Below are 19,044 nucleotides of genomic sequence, written 5' to 3' on the forward strand. Positions count from 1 at the left end.
CGTCCTAATCTAATACAAAAAGCACAATGCCAACCTAAGTACAAGAGGACTGACACTCTAACTTTCTATGATTTGAACCTCTCCTGTGAGTCCAGTTTTAGATTCCGATGCTTCACTTCAGGTTTACTGTATCCCTTGGACTTTCTTATACACGATGAGAAACAGATATTGCATCCGAATTTAATACAACAGCCACAATGCCGACTTAAGTACAAGAGGACTGACACTCTAACTTGCTATGATTTGAACCTCTCCCGTGAGTCCAGTTTTAGATTCCGATGCTTCACTTCAGGTTTAGTGTATTCCTTGGACCTTCTCATTGACGATTAAACACAGAAATTGCATCCTAATCTAATACAAAAGGCACAATGCCAACTTAAGTACAAGAGGACTGACACTCTAACTTTCTATGATTTGAACCTCTCCTGTGAGTCCAGTTTTGGATTCCGATGCTTCTCTTCAGGCTTACTGTATCCCTTGGACCTTCTTATTGACGATGAGAAACAGATATTGCATCCGAATTATAATACAAAAGGCACAATGCCGACTTAAGTACAAGAGGACAGACACTCTGACTTGCTATGATTTGAACCTCTCCTGTGAGTCCAGTTTCTGATTCCGATGCTTCACTTCAGGTTTACTGTATACCTTGGACCTTCTTATTGACGATGAAAAACAGAAATTGCATCCGAATGTAATACAAACGGCACAATACCGACTTAAGTACAAGAGGACAGACACTTTAACATTCTACGATTTGAACCTCTCCTGTGAGTCCAGTTTTAGATTCCGATGCCTTACCTCAGGTTTAGTGTATCCCTTGGACCTTCTTATTGTCGATGAAGCATAGAAATTGCATCGGAATTAAATTCATAAGGCAAACAATGCCGACTTAAGTACAAGAGGACTGACACTCTAACTTTCTATGATTTGAACCACTCCTGTGAGTCCAGTTTTAGATTCCGATGCTTCACTTCAGATTCACTGTATCCCTTTTACCATCTTATAGACGATGAAGTACAGAAATTGCATCCGAATTTAATACAAAAGGCACAATGCCGACTTAAGTACAAGAGGACTGACACTCTAACTTTCTATGATTTGAACCACTCCTGTGAGTCCAGTTTTAGAGTCCGATGCTTCACTTCGGATTTAGTGTATCCCTTGAACCTTCTTATTGTCGATGAAACATAGAAATTACATCCGAATCTAATACAAAAGGCACAATGCCGACTTAAGTACAAGAGGACTGACACTCTAACTTTCTATGATTTGAACCTCTCCTGTGAGTCCAGTTTTAGATTCCGATGCTTCACTTCAGGTTTACTGTATACCTTGGACCTTCGTATTGACGATGAAGCACAGAAATTACATCCGAATTTTATACAAAAGGCACAATGCCGACTTAAGTACAAGAGGACTGACACTCTAACTTTCTATTATTTGAACCACCCCTGTGAGTCCACTTTTAGATTCCGATGCTTCACTTCAGGTTTACTGTATACCTTGGACCTTCTTATTGACGAAAAAACACAGAAATTGCATCCGAAATTAATACAATACTCACAATGCCGACTTAAGTACAAGAGGACTGACACTGTAACTTTCTATGATTTGAACCTCTCCTGTGAGTCCAGTTTTAGATTCCGATGCTTCACTTCAGGTTTACTGTATACCTTGGACCTTCTTATTGACGATGAAACATAAAAATTGCATCCGAATTTAATACAAAAGGCATAATGCCGACTTAAGTACAAGAGAACTGACACTCTAACTTTCTGTGATTTGAACCTCTCCTGTGAGTCCAGTTATAGTTTCCGATGCTTCACTTCAGGTTTACTGTATCCCTTGGACTTTCTTATTGACGATGAGACACAGATATTGCATCCGAATTTAATACAAAATGTACAATGCCGACTTAAGTACAAGAGGACTGACACTCTAACTTTCTATTATTTGAACCTCTCCTGTGAGTCCAGTTTAAGATTCCGATGCTTCACTTCAGGTTTACGGTATCCCTTGGACCTTCTTATTGACGAAGAAACTCAGAAATTACATCCGAATTTAATACAAAATGCACACTGCCGACTTACGTACAAGAGGACTGACACTCTAACTTTCTATGATTTGAACCTCCCCTGTGAGTCAAGTTTTAGATTCCGATGCTTCACCACAGGTTTAGTGTATCCCTTGGACCTTCTTATTGACGATGAAGCACAGAAATTGCATCGGAATTAAATTCAAAACTCACAATGCCGACATAAGTACAAGAGGAGTGACACTCTAACTTTCTATGATTTGAACTTCTCCTGTGAGTCCAGTTTTGGATTCCGATGCTTCACTTCAGGTTCACTGTATCCCTTTTACCTTCTTATTGACGATGAAGTACGGAAATTGCATCGGAATTAAATTCAAAAGGCAAAATGCCGACTTATGTACAAGAGGACTGACACTAACTTTCTACGATTTGAACCTCTCCTTTGAGTCCAGTTTTCGTTTCCGATGCCTCACTTCAGATTTACTTTATCCCTTGGACCTGCTTATTGACGATGAAGCACAGAAATTGCATCGGAATTAAATTCAAAAGGCACAATGCCGACTTAAGTACAAGAGGACTGACACTCTAACTTTCTACGATTTGAACCTCTCCTGTGAGTGTAGTTTAAATTCCGATGCTTCACTTCAGATTTACTGTATCCCTTGGACCTGCTTATTGACGATGAGACACAGAAATTGCATCCGAATTTAATACAAAAGGCACAATGCCGATTTAAGTACAAGAGGACTGACACTCTAATTTTCTATTATTTGAACCTCTCCTGTGAGTCCACTGTTAGTTTCCGATGCTTCACTTCAGGTTTACTGTATCCCTTGGACCTTCTTATTGACGATGAAGCACAGAAATTGCTTCCGAATTTAACACAATAGGCACAATGCTGACTTAAGTACAAGAGGACTGACACTGAAACTCTCTATGTTTTGAACCTCTCCTGTGAGTCCAGTTTTACATTCCGATGCTTCACTTCAGGTTTACTGTATCCCTTGGATCTTCTTATTGTCGATGAAACTCAGAAATTGAATCCAAATTTAATACAAAAGGCACAAGGCCGACTTAAGTACAAGAGGACTGACACTGTAACTTTCTATGATTTGAACCTCTCCTGTGAGTCCAGTTTTAGATTGCGATGCTTCACTTCAGGTTTTCTGTATCCCTTGGAATTTCTTATTGACGATGAGACACAGATATCGCAGCCGAATTTAATACAAAATGTACAATGCCGACTTAAGTACAAGAGGACTGACACTCTAACTTTCTATTATTTGAACCTCTCCTGTGAGTCCAGTTTAAGATTCCGATGCTTCACTTCAGATTTACTGTATCCCTTGGACCTTCTTATTGACGAAGAAACTCAGAAATTGCATCCGAATTTAATACAAAATGCACAATGCCGACTTACGTACAAGAGGACTGACACTCTAACTTTCTATGATTTGAAGCTCTCCTGTGAGTCAAGTTTTAGATTCCGATGCTTCACCTCAGGTTTAGTGTATCCCTTGGACCTTCGTATTGACGATGAAGCACAGAAATTGCATCGGAATTAAATTCAAAAGGCACAATGCCGCGTTAAGTACAAGAGGAGTGACACTCTAACTTTCTATGATTTGAACTTCTCCTGTGAGTCCAGTTTTAGATTCCGATGCTTCGCTTCAGGTTCACTGAATCCCTTTCACCTTCTTATTGACTATGAAGTACAGAAATTGCATCGGGATTAAATTCAAACGGCAAAATGCCGACTTAAGTACAAGAGGACTGACACTCTAACTTTCTACGATTTGAACCTCTCCTGTGAGTCCAGTTTTCGTTTCCGATGCTTCACTTCAGATTTACTGTACCCCTTGGACCTGCTTATTGACGATGAAGCACAGAAATTGCATCGGAATTAAATTCAAAAGGCACAATGCCGACTTAAGTACTAATGGATTGACACTCTAACTTTCTACGATTTGGACCTCTCCTGTGAGTGTAGTTTTAGATTCCGATGCTTCACGTCAGGTTTACTGTATCGCTGGGACTTTCTTATTGACGATGAAGCACAGAAATTGCATCGGAATTAAATTCAAAAGGCACAATGCCGACTTAAGTACAAGAGGACTGACACTCTAACTTTCTATTATTTGAATCTCTCCTGTGAGTCCAGTTTACGTTTCCGATGCATCACTTCAGATTTACTGTATCCCTTGGACCTGCTTATTGACGATGAAACACAGAAATTGCGTCCGAATTTAATACAAAAGGCACAATGCCGATTTAAGTACAAGAGGACTGCCACTCTGACTTCCTATTATTTGAACCTCTCCTGTGAGTCCAGTTTTAGTTTCCGATGCTTCACTTCAGGTTTACTGTATCCCTTGGACCTTCTTATTGACGATGAAGCACAGAATTTGCATACGAATTTAATACAATAGGCACAATGCTGACTTAAGTACAAGAGGACTGACACTCAAACTTTCTATGATTTGAACCTCTCCTGTGAGTCCAGTTTTAGATTCCGATGCTTCACTTCAGGTTTACTGTATCCCTTGGATCTTCTTATTGACGATGAAACTCAGAAATTGAATCCAAATTTAATACAAAAGGCACAAGGCTGACTTAAGTACAAGAGGACTGACACTGTAACTTTCTATGATTTGAACATCTCCTGTGAGTCCAGTTTTAGATTGCGATGCTTCACTTCAGGTTTTCTGTATCCCTTGGACTTTCTTATTGACGATGAGACACAGATATTGCATCCGAATTTAATACAAAATGTACAATGCCGACTTAAGTACAAGCGGACTGACACTCTAACTTTCTATTATTTGAACCTCTCCTGTGAGTCCAGTTTAAGATTCCGATGCTTCACTTCAGGTTTACTGTATCCCTTGGACCTTCTTATTGACGAAGAAACTCAGAAATTGCATCCGAATTTAATACAAAATGCACAATGCCGACTTACGTACAAGCGGACTGACACTCTAACTTTCTATGATTTGAACCTCTCCTGTGAGTCAAGTTTTAGATTCCGATGCTTCACCTCAGGTTTAGTGTATCCCTTGGACCTTCTTATTGACGATGAAGCACAGAAATTGCATCGGAATTAAATTCAAAAGGCACAATGCCGACTTAAGTACAAGAGGAGTGACACTCTAATTTCTATGATTTGAACTTCTCCTGTGAGTCCAGTTTTAGATTCCGATGCTTCACTTCAGGTTCACTGTATCCCTTTTACCTTCTTATTGACGATGAAGTACAGAAATTGCATCAGGATTAAATTCAAAAGGCAAAATGCCGACTTAAGTACAAGAGGACTGACACTCTAACTTTCTACGATTTGAACCTCTCCCGTGAGTCCAGTTTTCGTTTCCGATGCTTCACTTCAGATTTATTGTATCCCTTGGACCTGCTTATTGACGATGAAGCACAGAAATTGCATCGGAATTAAATTCAAAAGGCACAATGCCGACTTAAGTACAAGAGGATTGACACTCTAACTTTATACGATTTGGACCTCTCCTGTGAGTGTAGTTTTAGATTCCGATGCTTCACGTCACGTTTACTGTATCGCTGGGACTTTCTTATTGACGATGAAGCACAGAAATTGCATCGGAATTAAATTCAAAAGGCACAATGCCGACTTAAGTACAAGAGGACTGACACTCTAACTTTCTATTTTTTGAATCTCTCCTGTGAGTCCAGTTTTAGTTTCCGATGCTTCACTTCAGGTTTACTGTATCCCTTGGACCTTCTTATTGACGATGAAGCACAGAAATTGCATCCGAATTTAATACAATAGGCACAATGCTGACTTAAGTACAAGAGGACTGACACTCAAACTTTCTATGATTTGAACCTCTCCTGTGAGTCCAGTTTTAGATTCCGATGCTTCACTTCAGGTTTACTGTATCCCTTGGATCTTCTTATTGACGATGAAACTCAGAAATTGAATCCAAATTTAATACAAAAGGCACAAGGCCGAATTAGATACAAGAGGACTGACACTCTAACTTTCTATGATTTGAACCTCTCCTGTGAGTCCAGTTTTGGATTCCAATGCTTCACTTCAGGTTTACTGTATCCCTTGGAGCTTCTTATTGAAGATGAAGCACAGAAATTGCATCCGAATTTAATACAAAAAGCACAATGCCGACTTAAGTACAGCTGGACTGACACTCTAACTTTCTATGATTTGAAACTCTCCTGTGAGTCCAGTTTTAGATTCCGATGCTTCACTTCGGGTTTAGTGTATCCCTTGGATCTCCTTATTAACGATTAAACACAGATATTGCATACTAATCTAATACAAAAGGCACAATGCCAACTTAAGTACAAGAGGACTGACACTCTAACTTTCTATGATTTGAACCTCTCCTGTGAGTCCAGTTTTAGATTCCGATGCTTAACTTCAGGTTTACTGTATCCCTTGGACCTTCTTATTGACGATGAAGCACAGAAATTACATCCGAATTTAATACAAAAGGCACAATGCCGACTTAAGTACAAGAGGACTGACACTCTAACTTTCTGTTATTTGAACCTCCCCTTTGAGTCCAGTTTTAGAAACTGACGCTTCACTTCACGTTTACTGGATACCTTGGACCTTCTTATTGACGATGAAATACAGAAATTGCATCCAAATATAATACAATATTCACAATGGCGACTTAAGTACAAGAGGACTGACACTGTAACTTTCTCTGATTTGAACCTCTCCTGTGAGTCCAGTTTTAGATTGCGATGCTTCACTTCAGGTTTTCTGTATCCCTTGGACTTTCTTATTGACGATGAGACACAGATATTGCATCCGAATTTAATACAAAATGTACAATGCCGACTTAAGTACAAGAGGACTGACACTCTAACTTTCTATTATTTGAACCTCTCCTGTGAGTCCAGTTTAAGATTCCGATGCTTCACTTCAGGTTTACTGTATCCCTTGGACCTTCTTATTGACGAAGAAACTCAGAAATTGCATCCGAATTTAATACAAAATGCACAATGCCGACTTACGTACAAGAGGACTGACACTCTAACTTTCTATGATTTGAACCTCTCCTGTGAGTCAAGTTTTAGATTCCGATGCTTCACCTCAGGTTTAGTGTATCCCTTGGACCTTCTTATTGACGATGAAGCACAGAAATTGCATCGGAATTAAATTCAAAAGGCACAATGCCGACTTAAGTACAAGAGGAACGACACTCTAACTTTCTATGATTTGAACTTCTCCTGTGAGTCCAGTTTTAGATTCCGATGCTTCACTTCAGGTTCACTGTATCCCTTTTACCTTCTTATTGACGATGAAGTACAGAAATTGCATCAGGATTAAATTCAAAAGGCAAAATGCCGACTTAAGTGCAAGAGGACTGACACTCTAACTTTGTACGATTTGAACCTCTCCTGTGAGTCCAGTTTTCGTTTCCGGTGCACACTCTAACTTCAGATTTATTGTATCCCTTGGACCTGCTTATTGACGATGAAGCACAGAAATTGCATCGGAATTAAATTCAAATGGCACAATGCCGACTTAAGTACAAGAGGATTGACATTCTAACTTTCTACGATTTGGACCTCTCCTGTGAGTGTAGTTTTAGATTCCGATGCTTCACGTCAGGTTTACTGTATCGCTGGGACTTTCTTATTGACGATGAATCACAGAAATTGCATCGGAATTAAATTCAAAAGGCACAATGCCGACTTAAGCACAAGAGGACTGACACTCTAACTTAATATTATTTGAATCTCTCCTGTGAGTCCAGTTTACGTTTCCGATGCATCACTTCAGATTTACTGTATCCCTTGGACCTGCTTATTGACGATGAAACACAGAAATTGCGTCCGAATTTAATACAAAAGGCACAATACCGATTTAAGTACAAGAGGACTGACACTCTGACTTCCTATTATTTGAACCACTCCTGTGAGTCCAGTTTAACTTTCCGATGCTTCACTTCAGGTTTACTGTATCCCTTGGACCTTCTTATTGACGATGAAGCACAGAAATTGAATCCGAATTTAATACAATAGGCACAATGCTGACTTAAGTACAAGAGGACTGACACTCAAACTTTCTATGATTTGAACCTCTCCTGTGAGTCCAGTTTTAGATTCCGATGCTTCACTTCAGGTTTACTCTATCCCTTGGATCTTCTTATTGACGATGAAACTCAGAAATTGAATCCAAATTTAATACAAAAGGCACAAGGCCGACTTAAGTACAAGAGGACTGACACTCTAACTTTCTATGATTTGAACCTCTCCTGTGAGTCCAGTTTTGGATTAAAATGCTTCACTTCAGGTTTACTGTATCCCTTGGACCTTCTTATTGAAGATGAAGCACAGAAATTGCATCCGAATTTAATACAAAAGGCACAATGCCGACTTAAGTACAGCTGGACTGACACTCTAACTTTCTATGATTTGAACCTCTCCTGTGAGTCCAGTTTTAGATTCCGATGCTTCACTTCGGGTGTAGTGTATCCCTTGGACCTCCTTATTAACGATTATACACAGATATTGCATACTAATCTAATATAAAAGGCAGAATGCCAACTTAAGTACAAGAGGACTGACACTATAACTTTCTATGATTTGAACCTCTCCTGTGAGTCCAGTTTTAGATTCCGATGCTTAACTTCAGGTTTACTGTATCCCTTGGACCTTCTTATTGACGATGAAGCACAGAAATTACATCCGAATTTAATACAAAAGGCACAATGCCGACTTAAGTACAAGAGGACTGACACTCTAACTTTCTATTATTTGAACCTCCCCTTTGAGTCCAGTTTTAGAATCCGATGCTTCACTTCACGTTTACTGGATACCTTGGACCTTCTTATTGACGATGAAACACAGAAATTGCATCCGAATATAATACAATATTCACAATGGCGACTTAAGTACAAGAGGACTGACACTGTAACTTTCTATGATTTGAACCTCTCCTGTGAGTCCAGTTTTAGATTGCGATGCTTCACTTCAGGTTTTCTGTATCCCTTGGACTTTCTTATTGACGATGAGACACAGATATTGCATCCGAATTTAATACAAAATGTACAATGCCGACTTAAGTACATGAGGACTGACACTCTAACTTTCTATTATTTGAACCTCTCCTGTGAGTCCAGTTTAAGATTCCGATGCTTCACTTCAGGTTTACTGTATCCCTTGGACCTTCTTATTGACGATGAGACACAGATATTGAATCCGAATTTAATAGAAAAGGTACAATGCCGACTTAAGTACTACAGGACTGACACTCTAACTTTCTATTATTTGAACCCGTCCTGTGAGTCCAGTTTTAGATTCCGATGCTTCACTTCAGGTTTACTGTATCCCTTGGATCTTCTTATTGACAATGAAACTCAGAAATTGAATCCAAATTTAATACAAAAGGCACAAGGCCGACTTAAGTACAAGCTGACTGACACTCTAACTTTCTATGATTTGACCCTCTCCTGTGAGTCTAGTTTTGGATTCCATTGCTTCACTTCAGGTATACTGTATCCCTTGGACCTTCTTATTGAAGATGAAACACAGAAATTGCAACCGAATTTAATACAAAAGGCACAATGCCGACATAAGTACAGCTGGACTGACACTCTAACTTTCTATGATTTGAACCTCTCCTGTGACTCCATTTTTAGATTCCGATGCTTCACTTCGGGTTTAGTGTATCCCTTGGACCTTCTTATTAAAGATGAAGCACAGAAATTGCATCCGAATTTAATACAAAAGGCACAATGCCGACTTAAGTACAGCTGGACTGACACTCTAACTTTCTATGATTTGAACCTCTCCTGTGAGTCCAGTTTTAGATTCCGATGCTTCACTTCGGGTTTAGTGTATCCCTTGGACCTCCTTATTAACGATTAAACACAGATATTGCATACTAATCTAATACAAAAGGCACAATGCCAACTTAAGTACAAGAGGACTGACACTCTAACTTTCTATTATTTGAACCTACCCTTTGAGTCCAGTTTTAGAATCCGATGCTTCACTTCACGTTTACTGGATACCTTGGACCTTCTTATTGACGATGAAACACAGAAATTGCATCCGAATATAATACAATATTCACAATGGCGACATAAGTACAAGAGGACTGACACTGTAACTTTCTATGATTTGAACCTCTCCTGTGAGTCCAGTTTTAGATTGCGATGCTTCACTTCAGGTTTTCTGTATCCCTTGGACTTTCTTATTGACGATGAGACACAGATATTGCATCCGAATTTAATACAAAATGTACAATGCCGACTTAAGTACAAGAGGACTGACACTCTAACTTTCTATTATTTGAACCTCTCCTGTGAGTCCAGTTTGAGATTCCGATGCTTCACTTCAGGTTTACTGTATCCCTTGGACCTTCTTATTGAAGAAGAAACTCAGAAATTGCATCCGAATTTAATACAAAATGCACAATGCCGACTTACGTACAAGAGGACTGACACTCTAACTTTCTATGATTTGAACCTCTCCTGTGAGTCAAGTTTTAGATTCCGATGCTTCACCTCAGGTTTAGTGTATCCCTTGGACCTTCTTATTGACGATGAACCACAGAAATTGCATCGGAATTAAATTCAAAAGGCACAATGCCGACTTAAGTACAAGAGGAGTGACACTCTAACTTTCTATGATTTGAACTTCTCCTGTGAGTCCAGTTTTAGATTCCGATGCTTCACTTCAGGTTCACTGTATCCCTTTTACCTTCTTATTGACGATGAAGTACAGAAATTGCATCAGGATTAAATTCAAAAGGCAAAATGCCGACTTAAGTACAAGAGGACTGACACTCTAACTTTCTACGATTTGAACCTCTCCTGTGAGTCCAGTTTCCGTTTCCGATGCTTCACTTCAGATTTATTGTATCCCTTGGACCTGCTTATTGACGATGAAGCACAGAAATTGCATCGGAATTAAATTCAAAAGGCACAATGCCGACTTAAGTACAAGAGGATTGACACTCTAACTTTCTACGATTTGGACCTCTCCTGTGAGTGTAGTTTTAGATTCCGATGCTTCACGTCAGGTTTACTGTATCGCTGGGACTTTCTTATTGACGATGAAGCACAGAAATTGCATCGGAATTAAATTCAAAAGGCACAATGCCGACTTAAGTACAAGAGGACTGACACTCTAACTTTCTATTATTTGAATCTCTCCTGTGAGTCCAGTTTACGTTTCCGATGCATCACTTCAGATTTACTGTATCCCTTGGACCTGCTTATTGACGATGAAACACAGAAATTGCGTCCGAATTTAATACAAAAGGCACAATGCCGATTTAACTACAAGAGGACAGACACTCTGACTTCCTATTATTTGAACCTCTCCTGTGAGTCCAGTTTTAGTTTCCGATGCTTCACTTCAGGTTTACTGTATCCCTTGGACCTTCTTATTGACGATGAAGCACAGAAATTGCATCCGTATTTAATACAATCGGCACAATGCTGACTTAAGTACAAGAGGACTGACACTCAAACTTTCTATGATTTGAACCTCTCCTGTGAGTCCAGTTTTAGATTCCGATGCTTCACTTCATGTTTACTGTATCCCTTGGATCTTCTTATTGGCGATGAAACTCAGAAATTGAATCCAAATTTAATACAAAAGGCACAAGGCCGACTTAAGTACAAGAGGACTGACACTCTAACTTTCTATGATTTGAACCTCTCCTGTGAGTCCAGTTTTGGATTCCAATGCTTCACTTCAGGTTTACTGTATCCCTTGGACCTTCTTATTGACGCTCAAGCACAGAAATTGCATCGGAATTAAATTCAAAAGGCACAATGCCGACTCAAGTACAAGAGGACTGACACTCTAACTTTCTAAGATTTGAACCTATCCTGTGGGTCCAGTTTTAGATTCCGATGCTTCACTTCGGGTTTAGTGTATCCCTTGGACCTCCTTATTAACGATTAAACACAGATATTGCATACTAATCTAATACAAAAGGCACAATGCCAACTTAAGTACAAGAGGACTGACACTCTAACTTTCTATTATTTGAACCTACCCTTTGAGTCCAGTTTTAGAATCCGATGCTTCACTTCACGTTTACTGGATACCTTGGACCTTCTTATTGAAGATGAAACACAGAAATTGCATCCGAATTTAATACAAATGGCACAATGCCGACTTAAGTACAGCTGGACTGACACTCTAACTTTCTATGATTTGAATCCCTCCTGTGAGTCCAGTTTACGTTTCCGATGCTTCACTTCAGATTTACTGTATCCGTTGGACCTGCTTATTGACGATGAAACACAGAAATTGCATCCGAATTTAATACAAAGGGCACAATGCCGACTTAAGTACAAGAGGACTGACACTCTAACTTTCTATTATTTGAACCTCTCCTGTGAGTCCAGTTTTAGATTCCGATGCTTCACTTCAGATTTACTGTATCCCTTGGACCTGCTTATTGACGATGAAACACAGAAATTGCATCCGAATTTAATACAAAAGGCACAATGCCGATTTAAGTACACGAGGACTGACACTCTAACTTTCTATTATTTGAACCTCTCCTGTGAGTCCAGTTTTAGATTTCGATGCTTCACTTCAGGTTTACTGTATCGCTGGGACTTTCTTATTGACGATGAAGGACAGAAATTGCATCGGAATTAAATTTAATAGGCACAATGCCGACTTAAGTACAAGAGGACTGACACTCTAACTTTCCATGATTTGAATCACTCCTGTGGGTCCACTTTACGTTTCCGATGCTTCACTTCAGGTTTACTGTATCCCTTGGACCTTCTTATTGACGATGAAGCACAGATATTGCATCCGAATTTAATACAATTGGCACAATGCTGACTTAAGTACAAGAGGACTGACACTCAAACTTTCTATGATTTGAACCTCTCCTGTGAGTCCAGTTTTAGATTCCGATGCTTCACTTCAGGTTTACTGTATCCCTTGGATCTTCTTATTGACGATGAAACTCAGAAATTGAATCCAAATTTAATACAAAAGGCACAATGCCGACTCAAGTACAAGAGGACTGACACTCTAACTTTCTAAGATTTGAACCTCTCCTGTGGGTCCAGTTTTAGATTCCGATGCTTCACTTCAGGTTCACTGTATCCCTTTTACCTTCTTATTGACGATGAATTACAGAAATTGCATCGGAATTAAATTCAAAAGTCACAATGCCGACTTAAGTACAAGAGGACTGACGCTGTAACTTTCTATGATTTGATCCTCTCCTGTGAGTCCAGTTTTAGATTCCGATGCTTCACTTCAGGTTTACTGTATACATTGGACCTTCTTATTGACGATGAAACACAGAAATTGCAACCGAATTTAATACAAAAGGCATAATGCCGACTTAAGTAAAAGAGAACTGACACTCTAACTTTCTATGATTTCAAACTCTCCTGTGAGTCCAGTTTTAGATTCCGATGCTTCACTTCAGGTTTTCTGTATCCCTTGGACTTTCTTATTGACGATGAGTCACAGATATTGCATCCGAATTTAATACAAAATGTACAATGCCGACTTAAGTACAAGAGGACTCACACTCTAACTTACTATTATTTGAACCTCTCCTGTGAGTCCAGTTTAAGATTCCGATGCTTCACTTCAGGTTTACTGTATCCCTTGGACCTTCTTATTGACGAAGAACTCCAGAAATTGCATCCGAATTTAATACAAAAGGCACAATGCCGACCTAAGTACAAGAGGACTGACACTCTAACTTTCTATGATTTGAACCTCTCCTGTGAGTCAAGTTTTAGATTCCGATGATTCACCTCAGGTTTAGTGTATCCCTTGGACCTTCTTATTGACGATGAAGCACAGAAATTGCATCGGAATTAAATTCAAAAGGCACAATGCCGACTTAAGTACAAGAGGAGTGACAATCTAACTTTCTATGATTTGAACTTCTCCTGTGAGTCCTGTTTTAGATTCCGATGCTTCACTTCATGTTCACTGTATCCCTTTTACCTTCTTATTGACGATGAAGTACAGAAATTGCATCAGGATTAAATTCAAAAGGCAAAATGCCGACTTAAGTACAAGAGGACTGACACTCTAACTTTCTACGATTTGAACCTCTCCTGTGAGTCCAGTTTTCGTTTCCGATGCTCACTTCAGAATTACTGTATCCCTTGGACCTGCTTATTGACGATGAAGCACAGAAATTGCATCGGAATTAAATTCAAAAGGCACAATGCAGACTTAAGTACAAGAGGACTGACACTCTAACTTTCTACGATTTGAACCTCTCCTGTGAGTGTAGTTTTAGATTCCGATGCTTCACTTCAGGTTTACTGTATCGCTGGGACTTTCTTATTGACGATGAAGCACAAAAATTGCATCGGAATCAAATTCAAAAGGCACAATGCCGACTTAAGTACAAGAGGACTGGCACCTTAACTTTCTATGATTTGAATCTCTCCTGTGAGTCCAGTTTACGTTTCTGATGCATCACTTCAGATTTACTGTATCCCTTGGACTTGCTTATTGACGATGAAACACAGAAATTGCATCCGAATTTAATACAAGAGGCACAATGCCGATTTAAGTACAAGAGGACTGACACTCTGACTTTCTATTATTTGAACCTCTCCTGTGAGTCCAGTTTTAGTTTCCGATGCTTCACTTCAGATTTACTGTATCCGTTCGACCTGCTTATTGACGATGAAACACAGAAATTGCATCCGATATTTAATACAAAGGGCACAATGCCGATTTAAGTACAAGAGGACTGACACTCTAACTTTCTATGATTTGAATCTCTCCTGTGAGTCCAGTTTACGTTTCCGATGCTTCACTTCAGATTTACTGTATCCCTTGGACCTGCTTATTGACGATGAAACACAGAAATTGCATCCGAATTTAATACAAAAGGCACAATGCCGATTTAAGTAAACGAGGACTGACACTCTAACTTTCTATTATTTGAAACTCTCCTGTGAGTCCAGTTTTAGATTTCGATGCTTCACTTCAGGTTTACTGTATCGCTGGGACTTTCTTATTGACGATGAAGCACAGAAATTGCATCGAAATTAAATTCAATAGGCACAATGCCGACTTAAGTACAAGAGGACTGACACTCTAACTTTCTATGATTTGAATCACTCCTGTGAGTCCAGTTTACGTTTCCGATGCTTCACTTCAGATTTACTGTATCCCTTTAACCTGCTTTTGACGATGAAACACAGACATTGCATCCGATTTTATACAAAAGGCACAATGCCGATTTAAGTACAAGAGGACTGACACTCTAACTTTCTATTATTTGAACCTCTCCTGTGAGTCCAGTTTTAGTTTCCGATGCTTCACATCAGGTTTACTGTATCCCTTGGACCTTCTTATTGACGATGAAGCACAGAAATTGCATCCGAATTTAATACAATAGGCACAATGCTGACTTAAGTACAAGAGGATTGACACTCAAACTTTCTATGATTTGAACCTCTCCTGTGAGTCCAGTTTTAGATTCCGATGCTTCACTTCAGGTTTACTGTATCCCTTGGATCTTCTTATTGACGATGAAACTCAGAAATTGAATCCAAAATTAATACAAAAGGCACAAGGCCAACTTATGTACAAGAGGACTGTCACTCTAACTTTCTATGATTTGAACCTATCCTGTGGGTCCAGTTTTAGATTCCGATGCTTCACTTCAGGTTCACTGTATCCCTTTTACCTTCTTATTGACGATGAATTACAGAAATTGCATCGGAATTAAATTCAAAAGTCACAATGCCGACTTAAGTACAAGAGGACTGACACTCTAACTTTCTATGATTTGAATCTCTCCTGTGAGTCCAGTACACGTTTCCGATGCTTCACTTCAGATTTACTGTATCTGTTGGACCTGCTTATTGACGATGAAACACAGAAATTGCATCCGAATTTAATACAAAGGGCACAATGCCGGCTTAAGTACAAGAGGACTGACACTCTAGCTTTCTATTATTTGAACCTCTCCTGTGAGTGCAGTTTTAGATTCCGATGCTTCACTTCAGGTTTACTGTATCCCTAGGACCTTCTTATTGACGATGAAGCACAGAAATTGCAAGCGAATTTAATACAATAGGCACAATGCCGACTTAAGTACAAGAGGACTGACACTCTAACTTTCTATGATTTGAATCTCTCATGTGAGTCCAGTTTTAGATTCCGATGCTTCACTTCAGGTTTACTGTATCCCTTGGACCTTCTTATTGACGATAAAACACAGAAATTGCATCCGAATTTAATAGAAAAGGCATAGTGCCGACTTAAGTACAAGTCAACTGACACTCTAACTTTCTATGATTTGAACCTCTCCTGTGAGTCTAGTTTTGGATTCCAATGCTTCACTTCAGGTTTACTGTATCCCTTGGACCTTCTTATTGAAGATGAAACACAGAAATTCCATCCGAATTTAATACAAATGGCACAATGCCGACTTAAGTACAGCTGGACTGACACTCTAACTTTCTATGATTTGAACCTCTCCTGTGAGTCCAGTTTTAGATTCCGATGCTTCACTTCAGGTTTACTGTATACCTTGGACCTTCTTATTGACGATGAAACACAGAAATTGCATCCGAATTTAATACAAAATGCATAATGCCGACATAACTACAAGAGTACTGACACTCTAACTTTCTATGATTTGAACCTCTCCTGTGAGTCCAGTATTAGATTCCGATGCTTCACTTCAGGTTTACTGTATCCCCTAAACCTTCTTATTGACGATGAGACACAGATATTGCATCCGAATTTAATACAAAAGGCACAATGCCGACTTACGTACAAGAGGACTGACACTGTCACTTTCTATGATTTGACCCTCTCCTGTGAGTCAAGTTTTAGATTCCGATGCTTCACCTCAGGTTTAGTGTATCCCTTGGACATTCTAATTGACGATGAAGCACAGAAATTGCATCGGAATTAAATTCAGAAGGCACAATGCCGACTTAAGTACAAGAGGAGTGACACTCTAACTTTCTATGATTTGAATCCCTCCTGTGAGTCCAGTTTACGATTCCGATGCTTCACTTCAGATTTACTGTATCCGTTGGACCTGCTTATTGACGATGAAACACAGAAATTGCATCCGAATTTAATACAAAGGGCACAATGCCGACTTAAGTAGAAGAGGACTGACACTCTAACTTTCTATGATTTGAATCTCTCCTGTGAGTCCAGTTTACGTTTCCGATGCTTCACTTCAGATTTACTGTATCCCTTGGACCTGCTTATTGACGATGAAACACAGAAATTGCATCCGAATTTAATACAAAAGGCACAATGCCGATTTAAGTACACGAGGACTGACACTCTAACTTTCTATTATTTGAACCTCTCCTGTGAGTCCGGTTTTAGTTTCCGATGCTTCACTTCAGGTTTACTGTATCCCTTGGACCTTCTTATTGACGATGAAGCACAGAAATTGCATCCGAATTTAATACAATAGGCACAATGCTGACTTAAGTACAAGAGGACTGACACTCAAACTTTCTATGATTTGAACCTCTCCTGTGAGTGCAGTTTTAGATTCCGATGCTTCACTTCAGATTTACTGTATCCCTTGGATCTTCTTATTGACGATGAAACTCAGAAATTGAATCCAAATTTAATACAAAAGGCACAAGGCCAACTTATGTACAAGAGGACTGACACTCTAACTTTCTATGATGTGAACCTCTCCTGTGAGTCCAGTTTTGGATTCCAATGCTTCACTTCAGGTTTACTGTATCCCTTGGACCTTCTTATTGACGCTCAAGCACAGAAATTGCATCGGAATTAAATTCAAAAGGCACAATGCCGACTCAAGTACAAGAGGACTGACACTCTAACTTTCTAAGATTTGAACCTATCCTGTGGGTCCAGTTTTAGATTCCGATGCTTCACTTCAGGTTCACTGTATCCCATTTACCTTCTTATTGACGATGAATTATAGAAATTGCATCGGAATTAAATTCAAATGTCACAATGCCGACTTAAGTACAAGAGGACTGACACTCTAACTTTCTATGATTTGAATCTCTCCTGTGAGTCCAGTTCACGTTTCCGATGCTTCACTTCAGATTTACTGTATCCGTTGGACCTGCTTATTGACGATGAAACACAGAAATTGCATCCGAGTTTAATACAAAGGGCACAATGCCGGCTTAAGTACAAGAGGACTGACACTCTAGCTTTCTATTATTTGGACCTCTCCTGTGAGTCCAGTTTTAGATTCTGATGCTTCACTTCAGGTTTACTGTATACCTTGGACCTTCTTATTGACGATGAAGCACAGAAATTACATCCGAATGTTATACAAAAGGCACAATGCCGACATAAGTACAAGAGGACTGACACTCTAACTTTCTATTATTTGAACCACCCCTGTGAGTCCACTTTTAGATTCCGATGCTTCACTTCAGGTTTACTGTATCCCTTGGACCTTCTTATTGACGATGAAACTCAGAAATTGAATCCGACGTTAATACAAAAGGCACAATGCCGATTTAAGTTCAAGAGGACTGACACTCTAACTTTCTATGATTTGAACTGCTCCTGTGAGTGCAGTTTTAGATTCCGATGCTTCACTTCAGATTCACTGTATCCCTTTTACCATCTTATTGACGATGAAGTACAGAAATTGCATCGGAATTATATTCAAAAAGCACAATGCCGACTTAAGTACAAGAGGACTGACACTCTAACTTTCTATGATTTGAACCTCTCCTATGAGCCCAGTTTTAGATTCTAATGCTTCACTTCAGGTTTACTGTATCCCTTGGACCTTCGTATTGACGATGAAACACAGAAATTGTATCCGAATTTAATACAAATGCACAATGCCGACCTAAGTACAAGAGGACTGACACCCTAACTTTATATTATTTGAACCTCCCCTGTGAGTCCAGTTTTAGATTCCGATGCTTCACTTCAGGTTTACTGTATACCTTGGACCTTCTTATTGACGATGAAACACAGAAATTGCATCCGAATTTAATACAATATTCACAATGCCGACTTAAGTACAAGAGGACTGTTACTGTAGC

Source organism: Schistocerca americana, chromosome 10, assembly GCF_021461395.2.
Source record: "Schistocerca americana isolate TAMUIC-IGC-003095 chromosome 10, iqSchAmer2.1, whole genome shotgun sequence".
In the NCBI taxonomy this organism is placed as follows: domain Eukaryota; kingdom Metazoa; phylum Arthropoda; class Insecta; order Orthoptera; family Acrididae; genus Schistocerca; species Schistocerca americana.